Consider the following 10,111-nt stretch of genomic DNA (forward strand, 5'->3'; position numbering starts at 1 on the left):
GTATAAGAGAACTGCCTGGCGATTGTGTTAGCAATGTCTCTAGATATATCAAAATTGTTTCCCTCATGTACGATGTTTCGATTTTTATTGATTGTTTTTTTCTATTGATTCTATTGACTGTGGACCAAACCTCTGAAATTTTAGTATTGCTGTTTATCGTAGAGACAAAGCTTCGCCAGGAGTCTCTTTTGCTTGTCTGATTGTTCTACGAGCCCTAGCTCTCGCTTGTTTGTATTTGCGAAAGTTCTCATTTGTGATATTATTATGGAAAAGCCTGAGGCTCTATTTCGTTCACATAGCGCCCTGCGGCAATCTGGTGTCCACCATGGAACTCTATGCTTAACGCTATCTGTCGAAGTCTTAGGTATGGTTGCCATTGCTGCATTTATAATACAATTGTTTGAACACTGTTACTTTATCATCAATGGTTTCTCCAACAACTTCGAGCTTGACGCTCCTTGTGAAGGCGACCCAATCTGCTCTTTTTAACGTTAAATTTGGGTGCTGAAGGCGTCCTCGAGGTGTCGCATGAATATTGAATACAAATAGGAAGGTGATCGCTTCCCAACGAGTCGTCAATGGTGTGGCCACAGGCACTTGGCTGCTAGTGTTGAGGAAACCAGTGATAGGTCAATAAAGCTCAAATTACCGTATTATCGTCTATTCGCGTTGGACTACCCATCATTTAGAAGAACCAGATCAGAGTCGTTGATCAACTTAACTACTTGCTCACCTCTACCATTCACCCGCAGGGAACCCATGATGTATGACGAGCATTAAAAATCACCTAGAATTAATTTATTGTTTGGCAGACTGTCCTGAATAGCAAAAAGCTCATCATAGATTAATCTATTATCAGGTGGACAGTAAGCTGAGCATATATTCAGATACGTGTTATTGATTTTACTTTGCATGCGACGTGTTTCCAAAGTAGAATTAATCGTCACTTCAATGAAAGGGGATTCTGGTGGATGTACATGGCGACTCCGCCTCCACCCCACTTTCCCTCTCGGTCTTTTCTACAAAGATGGTTAGTTTTTTAGCGATACGACCTCGTCAGAGACTTGGTCGTTTAAATGGCTTTCTTGTAGTACGATAATATCGGGAGCATAGACGAGGCTAATAATCTAAGAGAGTTTAATTTTGATCTAAGACTCGACAGTTCCATTGTATAATGGTATACGCGTGGATTACGTTTTATGGGGTTTGGGAAGTGCCTTGTCCGGTGGTTTTTATTTTCTTTTTTTGGGAGGAGGCGCCTCCTCCTCTCCCTCGCTTCCCGAGGGCCTCTCTCGGGAATTTTTGGAGACAGTAGTCTCCATGGCCTGCTCCCCTCCACCAGAGAGACGCCCGGCGGAGGACGATCTGCTCTTACGAGCAGAACTACCACCAGACGAAGTTCTAGTGGGGGTCGCTTGGACTAGAAGGTGCGATCCGGATTGTGATTTGGTATCGACCTCCTTAAGATGCTGTTTTTGCTGGGTTGATTCAGCAATTTCTTTAATTGTCTTGTTCAATTCTTTAATCTGATTCATCAAGTCCCTTACTGTTTCTTTCAAATCGGAAATTTCCTTGTCTTTAACTGCGAGCTGCTGACTAACACTGATTGCACTGGAAACATTGTTAGTTACTGCTGAGGCGTAAGAAGTATTGGGTTTGCTTGTCAAACCTTCCACTTTCTTTTGGCCTCACGGTAGCTAACATCGTGCTCTCTCATGTATGCTAATGTCTCAGTCTCCTTCTTCAGGCTACTGCAATCAGCAGAGCCTGACTGATGGGGACCTCCACAGTTAGCACACTTGAGTGTCTTTTCCGTGCATTCAGTGGTATCGTGATCTCCAGTACATTTACCGCAAGTGAATTTCTTACTGTCCTTATCCATGCATCTTAATGAGGTGTGTCCAAATTTTTGGCATCTATTACACCGCATTGGCTTTTGAATATAAGGTCTTACTTGAACAATCTCATATCCGATTTTAACTGTACTAGGAATTTTTGTGAAGAAAAAGTCAAGAAACACAATCCGGCCTTTGTCCGCACATTCCCATCTTTCTTTGACATACAATCTACGTCAACTCCGCTCTGGTCTTTCATGGCATCAAGACTTTCACGCTCTTCCATTGTCGTCAAATCCACGTGGAAGATTACTCCCTTACAGGTAATTTGGACCAACAGGAAGTTACTTTTACTTTGAGGTCATCCATTTGCGTCAGTTTAAGCAAATCCTTAATCTGAGACTTAAATTGTACTTTAACAAGGAGGCTGCCATCTCGCAATTTTCGGACAAAATCAAACCCGCCTTCCACTTGACCATCAGGACCCTTCTTATGATAAAGGGGTTGACATTCTGCAGGGATTGATTTTCTTTCACGCATCGTATGTTCAAGCACCTTGCATTCTCTGGAGGGATATCAATGTGTCGTCTGGGTCGGTCATTGGTCGGGGGTTTCCATTATTAGTCTTAGTGGTCTTAGAGGAGTTCTGAGTCGCCCCTCCTCCTTGGGAGGAGGAAGGTAGCCGGGGAGTCAATCATACTGGGTATCGGACCAGGTCCGAACCCTGGGCCAAAGCCCGTTGTCCTGAGGGACACCTTTTCCCTAACTGTTGGATCAACCTAATCCCAATAGCTAAGAGAGGATAAAATAAAACACGTCTTTTAGTTAATCGTCCTCACCCCCCCTTAGTGGAAGCCTGTTGCGTTTCTCCAGTACCAACTAAGGGATCGGAGTTGTGTGTAAGACACCTTCCAACCGCCGAACCTGCCTAGTGCGAGGACGGTAAGTTGGTGCCCACCCCCCAAGCGAATACAGGACTCACAAGGAGACTCCCGTAGGCTCAGGAAAGTCACACAGAAGAATGGAAAAAAATTTAGGAGGAGAGAAAAGTTGCGCCCAAAGGACGCCCCAGACTACTGGGCCTCCCTACCCAGGGGTCTGCCCGTAAGGGCTACCCTGTGGTAGAAGAGAGCTGCGGGTCTGGGGTGGGGGCTGACTACACCTACTTGTAGTCTCGTGTCACCTTCAAAATAAAGCACTGAAGGTGCAGGCAAAGTACAAAAAACTGTAAATACAGTACTTTACTTTATTCTTTTACTTTAGATAACAAAGAAACAACAAGATCTAGCGAGACTAGAAGCCCTGAGACAGGGTAGTTCCAGTGGCACCAGATATTTTGCTTATTGCTTCTATGTTTTGGGTACAGTGTGAGGCCAAAAGAGTCTCATACACGAGTGCCCGAATACTTGCTTGCTTGCTTGTTGGATTTATTGGCTATCAACCAGCGGCACAAGCCAAGGTTATTAAGCCAATGATTCCATTTTATTTTATCAATCTATATAAGGTCATAAAGTTTTGTCTCCTTTAGAAAAGTGATTACTTTACTTATTATTTTTTCATTGTCTGATAGTAAGTTTTTTATATTGAATTCTATGTTCTTTATTCTGAAGTAGTTTTTAATTGTTTGTCTATTGTTGTTGTATTTATTGCAGTTTATTAACATGTGCTTGATTGAAAAAAAAAGTATTGCACTGTTGGCATTGTAGAGGGAAATTTTTTTCTATGTATGGAGTGAGGTGGTTTATTCTGGTGGCATTTACCCTGAGACGGGCTAACACCACCTCCTCCCTTCTGTTTCTTCTGTGGCTTGTGCCCCACAGTTCGATGTCTTCTTTGATTTTGTTGGTTATGGTGAGGTCGGTCCACTCACTCTGCCACAGGAGATGGATTTTTGCTTTTATAAAAGAGACAAAACACCTGAGATCTGTGTGGATAATACCAGGCTCCAGATCGCCAGTCGACCCGGCTAGTTTGTCAGCCTGTTCATTACCATGGATACCCGAGTGTCCAGGTACCCATATCAGTTTGATTGATTTATTGGCACTATGCATTTTACGAATGATATTACCCTGTATTTCATTATAGGTGGTTTCTAATGATTTAATGGCTTTAATTGAACTTAACGAGTCTGAAAAAATGACTATTCTATCGTGGGTCGTCGATAGTGCAAAATCTAAAGCTTTATCTATTGCAAAGAGTTCGGCAAGAAAGATCGATGTATGATTCGGCAATCGAAATCTCAACTGACATTCAGTCGACCATACACCCGCTCCCACACACTCGTCTGTCTTGGACCCGTCGGTATATAAATGAAAAAAGGAAAGATGTTTAATTAGGATCTCTCTGAACCTCTGGCGTACCTCCACCTCCGACACCGTGGCTTTGGCTGATGGTAGCCAGTCTACAACTGTAGAAAAATTGGGTGTCTCCCACGGTGCTATATTTGATTGAACCAGGGTATCGATGGTAGAGAGATCTATACCGACTTTTTCTGTGAGGTCATGGAGTCTATTGCCCAGCGGCTTCCCGCCGCGATACTGGGGCCCTACCTGCCGGCGCAAAACATCCCTGTTTGGATGTTGGGGCTGCCTGGCTACCTTTGCGGCATAGGTCAGCGCAAGCTGGCCGCGTCTAAGACGGAGGGGAGGTACTCCCGACTCTACCTCTAGGCGCTCGGTGCGAGTGCACTTAAGGGCTCCAAGACAGACGCGTAAACACGCATTCTGCACTACATTCAAACCTTTCAGAGTTGAGCTCGTTGCCGAGCCATACACGATTGACCCATAATCTACTTTAGATCTAATCAGGGATTTATATAACATCAGTAAAGACTTTCTATCAGTTCCCCATTTGTGTCCAGAAATGCACTTTAATAAATTAAGTGCTTTTTGACATTTATTCTTTAACTGACCAATGTGGTCTTTCCAATTTAATCTACTATCAAAGAGTAGTCCAAGAAATCTAGCTGAATTTTGAATAGGTATTGGATGGTTGTCTAGAGTTAGCCTGATGTTGGGCTTTCTCCTATGTGTAAAAACCACGCCAATACTCTTTTTAATGGAAAACTTAAAACCCCACTGGAGGCCCCAGTTGTGAATCATATCCAGTGCCAATTGGATCTGATTTGCCGAGAACTCTGCATTATTGCTGGAGTGCCATAATGCACAATCATCGGCGTACAGTGAGTATTTAAGATTCCGAGGAGGAGATGGTAAAATGTCATTTATTACACATAAAAATAATGTTGGAGACAAGACACTTCCTTGTGGGACCCCGTTTGCCTGGACAAAAATGTCCGAGAAAGTGACGTTGTCAGAAAATAATTTGACAGAAAACGTTCTGTCAGAAATGAAATTTTGGATAAAACAAGGCAAGTTTCCACGTAATCCGAAAGCATAAAGTTTTCTGAGTAGGCCATGTCGCCAAGTCATGTCGTAGGCTTTTTCTATGTCTAAAAATACTGATATCAAAAAATGCTTTTTGGCAAATGCCTCATGAATGTGACTTTCCAGTTTTACTAGCTGATCGAGAGTTTGGCGTCCCTTTCGGAAGCCGCACTGCTCGTCAACTAGTAAATTTCTGGTATTTAAAAAATGCAATAGCCTACTATTAACAATTCTTTCCATGACCTTGCATAAGCAACTTGTCAACGCAATTGGGCGGTAAGAGATGGCGGATCTGGGATTTCCCCCTCCTTTCAATATGGGAATGATGTGGGCGAAGTGCCATGAATTTGGAAAAGTCTGGCTTTTCCAAATATCATTGTACACTTCTAGCAACTTAATCATGTCATCATGATTAAGATGCTCATATCGAATCTCATCGGGGCCTGGGGATGTTCCTCTACAGGCTTCTAGGGCTCGGACAAGCTCATTCATTGTTAGATCTTTATTGTAATCAAATTATCTCCTGTGGCAAAGTGAATTGGTTGCAGCTCGGCTGCTTCCTTGGTGGTCAGGAATGCAGGTCTGTAGTTTTCCGAGCTGCTTGTATAAGAGAACTGCCTGGCGATTGTGTTAGCAATGTCTCTAGGTTCATCGTAATTAATTCCCTCATGAATGATATTTCTGATCTTATTTGATGACTTTTTTCTATTTATTCTATTTATTGTGGACCAAACCTCTGATAACTTTGTATTGCTGTTAATCGTAGAGACAAAGCTTCGCCAGGAGTCTCTTTTGGCTTGTCTGATTGTTCTACGAGCCCTAGCTCTCGCTTGTTTGTATTTGCGAAAGTTCTCGTTGGTAATATTATTATGGAAAAGCCTGTAGGCCCTATTTCGTTCACATAGCGCCCTGCGGCAATCTGGTGTCCACCATGGAACTCTATGCTTAACGCTATCTGTCGAAGTCTTAGGTATGGTTGCCATTGCTGCATTTATAATACAATTTTGAACATTGTTTACTTTATCATCAATGGTTTCTCCAACAACTTCGAGCTTGACGCTCCTTGTGAAGGCGACCCAATCTGCTCTTTTTACGTTAAATTTGGGTGCTGAAGGCGTCCTCGTGGTGTCGCATGAATATTGAATACAAATAGGAAGGTGATCGCTTCCCAACGAGTCGTCAATGGTGTGCCACAGGCACTTGGCTGCTAGTGTTGAGGAAACTAGTGATAGGTCAATAAAGCTCAAATTACCGGTATTATCGTCTATTCGCGTTGGACTACCATCATTTAGAAGAACCAGATCAGAGTCGTTGATCAACTTAACTACTTGCTCACCTCTACCATTCACCCGTGGGGAACCCCATGATGTATGACGAGCATTGAAATCTCCTAGAATTAATTTATTGTTTGGCAGACTGTCCTGAATAGCAAAAAGCTCATCATAGATTAACCTTTTATCAGGTGGACAGTAAGCTGAGCATATAGTCAGATACGTGTTATTGAATTTTACTTTGCATGCGACGTGTTCCAAAGTAGAATTAATCGTCACTTCAATGAAAGGGAGATTCTGGTGGATGTACATGGCGACTCCGCCTCCACCCCTTCCCTCTCGGTCTTTTCTACAAAGATGGTAGTTTCTTAGCGATACGACCTCGTCAGAGACTTGGTCGTTTAAATGGCTTTCTTGTAGTACGATAATATCGGGAGCATAGGACGAGGCTAATAATCTAAGGGAGTTTAATTTTGATCTAAGACTTCGACAGTTCCATTGTATAATGGTATACGCGTGGATTACGTTTTATGGGGTTTGGAAGTGCCTTGTCCGCCGGTTTTTATTTTCTTTTTTTGGGAGGGAGGTGCCTCCTCCTCTCCCTCGCTTCCCGAGGGCCTCTCTCGGGAATTTTTGGAGACAGTAGTCTCCATGGCCTGCTCCCCTCCACCAGAGAGACGCCCGGCGGAGGATGATCTGCTCTTACGAGCAGAACTACCACCAGACGAAGTTCTAGTGGGGGTCGCCTGGACTAGAAGGTGCGATCCGGATTGTGATTTGGTATCGACCTCCTTAAGATGCTGTTTTTGCTGGGTTGATTCAGCAATTTCTTTAATTGTCTTGTTCAATTCTTTAATCTGATTCATTAAGTCCTTTACCGTTTCTTTCAATTCTGCAATTTCCTGGTCCTTAACTGCGAGCTGCTGATTGACACTGCTTGCACTGGAAACAGTGTTAGTTACTGCTGAGGCGTAAGAAGTATTGGGTTTGCTTGTCAAACCTTCCACTTTCTTCTTGGCCTCACGGTAGCTAACATCGTGTTCTCTCATGTATGCTAATGTCTCAGTCTCCTTCTTCAGGCTACTGCATTCAGCAGAGCCTGACTGATGGGGACCTCCACAGTTAGCACACTTGAGTGTCTTTTCCGTGCATTCAGTGGTATCGTGATCTCCAGTACATTTACCGCAAGTGAATTTGTTAGTATCCTTATCATTGCATCTTAATGAGGTGTGTCCAAATTTTTGGCATCTATTACACCGCATTGGCTTTTGAATGTAAGGTCGTACTTGAACAATCTCATATCCGATTTTGACAGTACTTGGAATTTTATTTGAAGCAAAGGTCAAGAAACACAATCCGGTCTTTGTTCGCGCATTCCCATCTTTCTTGGTCATGCAATTTACGTCTACAACGTTTTGGTCATTCATGGCATCAAGAATTTCGCTTTCTTCCATTGTCCTCAAATCCCTGTGAAAGATTACTCCCTTACAGGTATTTGGGCCAACAGGAATAGTTACTTTTACCTTCATGTCATGAATCTGCGTCAGTTTAAGTAAATCTTTAATCTGAGACTTAAATTGCACTTTCACAAGGAGGCTACCATCTCGCAATTTTCGGACAAAATCAAAACTGCCTTCCACTTGACCATCAAGGACCTTCTTGATGATAAAGGGGTTGACATTCTGCAAGGATTGATTTTCATTCATGCATCGGATGTTCACGCACCTTGGGGAGGGATATCAATGTGTCGTCTGGGTCGGTCATTGGTCGGGGTTCCATTATTAGTCTTAGTGGTCTTAGAGGAGTTCTGAGTCGCCCCTCCTCCTTGGGGAGGAGGAAGGGTAGCCGGGGAGTCAATCATACTGGGTATCGGACCAGGTCCGAACCCTGGGCCAAAGCCCGTTGTCCTGAGGGGACTACCTTTTCCCTTAACTGTTGGATCAACCTAATCCCAATAGCTAAGAGAGGATAAAATAAAACACGTCTTTTAGTTAATCGTCCTCACCCCCCCTTAGTGGAAGCCTGGTTGCGTTCTCCAGTACCAACTAAGGGATCGGAGTTGTGTGTAAGACACCTTCCAACCGCCGAACCTGCCTAGTGCGAGGGACGGTAAGTTGGTGCCCACCCCCCAAGCGAATACAGGAGCTCACAAGGAGACTCCCGTAGGCTCAGGAAAGTCACACAGAAGAATGGAAAAAAATTTAGGAGGAGAGAAAAGTTGCGCCCAAAGGACGCCCCAGACTACTGGGCCTCCCTACCCAGGGGTCTGCCCGTAAGGGCTACCCTGTGGTAGAAGAGAGCTGCGGGTCTGGGGTGGGGGCTGACTACACCTACTTGTAGTCTCGTGTCACCTTCAAAATAAAGCACTGAAGGTGCAGGCAAAGTACAAAAAACTGTAAATACAGTACTTTACTTTATTCTTTTACTTTAGATAACAAAGAAACAACAAGATCTAGCGAGACTAGAAGCCCTGAGACAGGGTAGTTCCAGTGGCACCAGATATTTTGCTTATTGCTTCTATGTTTTGGGTACAGTGTGAGGCCAAAAGAGTCTCATACACGAGTGCCCGAATACTTGCTTGCTTGCTTGTTGGATTTATTGGCTATCAACCAGCGGCACAGGCCAAGGTTATTAAGCCAATGATTCCATTTTATTTTATCAATCTATATAAGGTCATAAAGTTTTGTCTCCTTTAAAAAAGTGATTACTTTACTTATTATTTTTTCGTTGTCTGATAATAAGTTTATTATATTAAATTCAATATTCTTAATTCTAAAGTAATTTTTAATTGTTTGTCTATTATTGTTATATTTGTTGCAGGTTATTAACATGTGCTTTATGGAGAATATTGTATTGCACTGTTGGCACTGCAGAGGGAAATTTTTTTCTATATATGGAGTGAGGTGGTTTATTCTGGTGGCATTTACCCTGAGACGGGCTAACACCACCTCCTCCCTTCTATTTCTTCTGTGGGTTGTGCCCCACAGTTCGATGTCTTCTTTAATTTTGTTGGTTATGGTGAGGTCGGTCCACTCACTCTGCCACAGGAGATGGATTTTTGCTTTTATAAAAGAGACAAAACACCTGAGATCTGTGCGGATAATACCAGGCTCCAGATCGCCAGTCGACCCGGCTAGTTTGTCAGCCTGTTCATTACCATGGATACCCGAGTGTCCAGGTACCCATATCAGTTTGATTGATTTATTGGCACTATGCATTTTACGAATGATATTACCCTGTATTTCATTATAGGTGGTTTCTAGTGATTTAATGGCTTTAATTGAACTTAACGAGTCTGAAAAAATGACTATTCTATCGTGGGTCGTCGATAGTGCAAAATCTAAAGCTTTATCTATTGCAAAAAGTTCGGCAAGAAAGATCGATGTATGATTCGGCAATCGAAATCTCAACTGACATTCAGTCGACCATACACCCGCTCCCACACACTCGTCTGTCTTGGACCCGTCGGTATATAAATGAAAAAAGGAAAGATGTTTAATTAGGATCTCTCTGAACCTCTGGCGTACCTCCACCTCCGACACCGTGGCTTTGGCTGATGGTAGCCAGTCTACAACAGTAGAAAAATTGGGTGTTTCCCACGTGCTATATTTGACTGAAC

Source organism: Penaeus japonicus, unplaced genomic scaffold, assembly GCF_977035675.1.
Source record: "Penaeus japonicus unplaced genomic scaffold, GWHDUDI00000001_assembly GWHDUDI00000034, whole genome shotgun sequence".
NCBI lineage: Eukaryota > Metazoa > Arthropoda > Malacostraca > Decapoda > Penaeidae > Penaeus > Penaeus japonicus.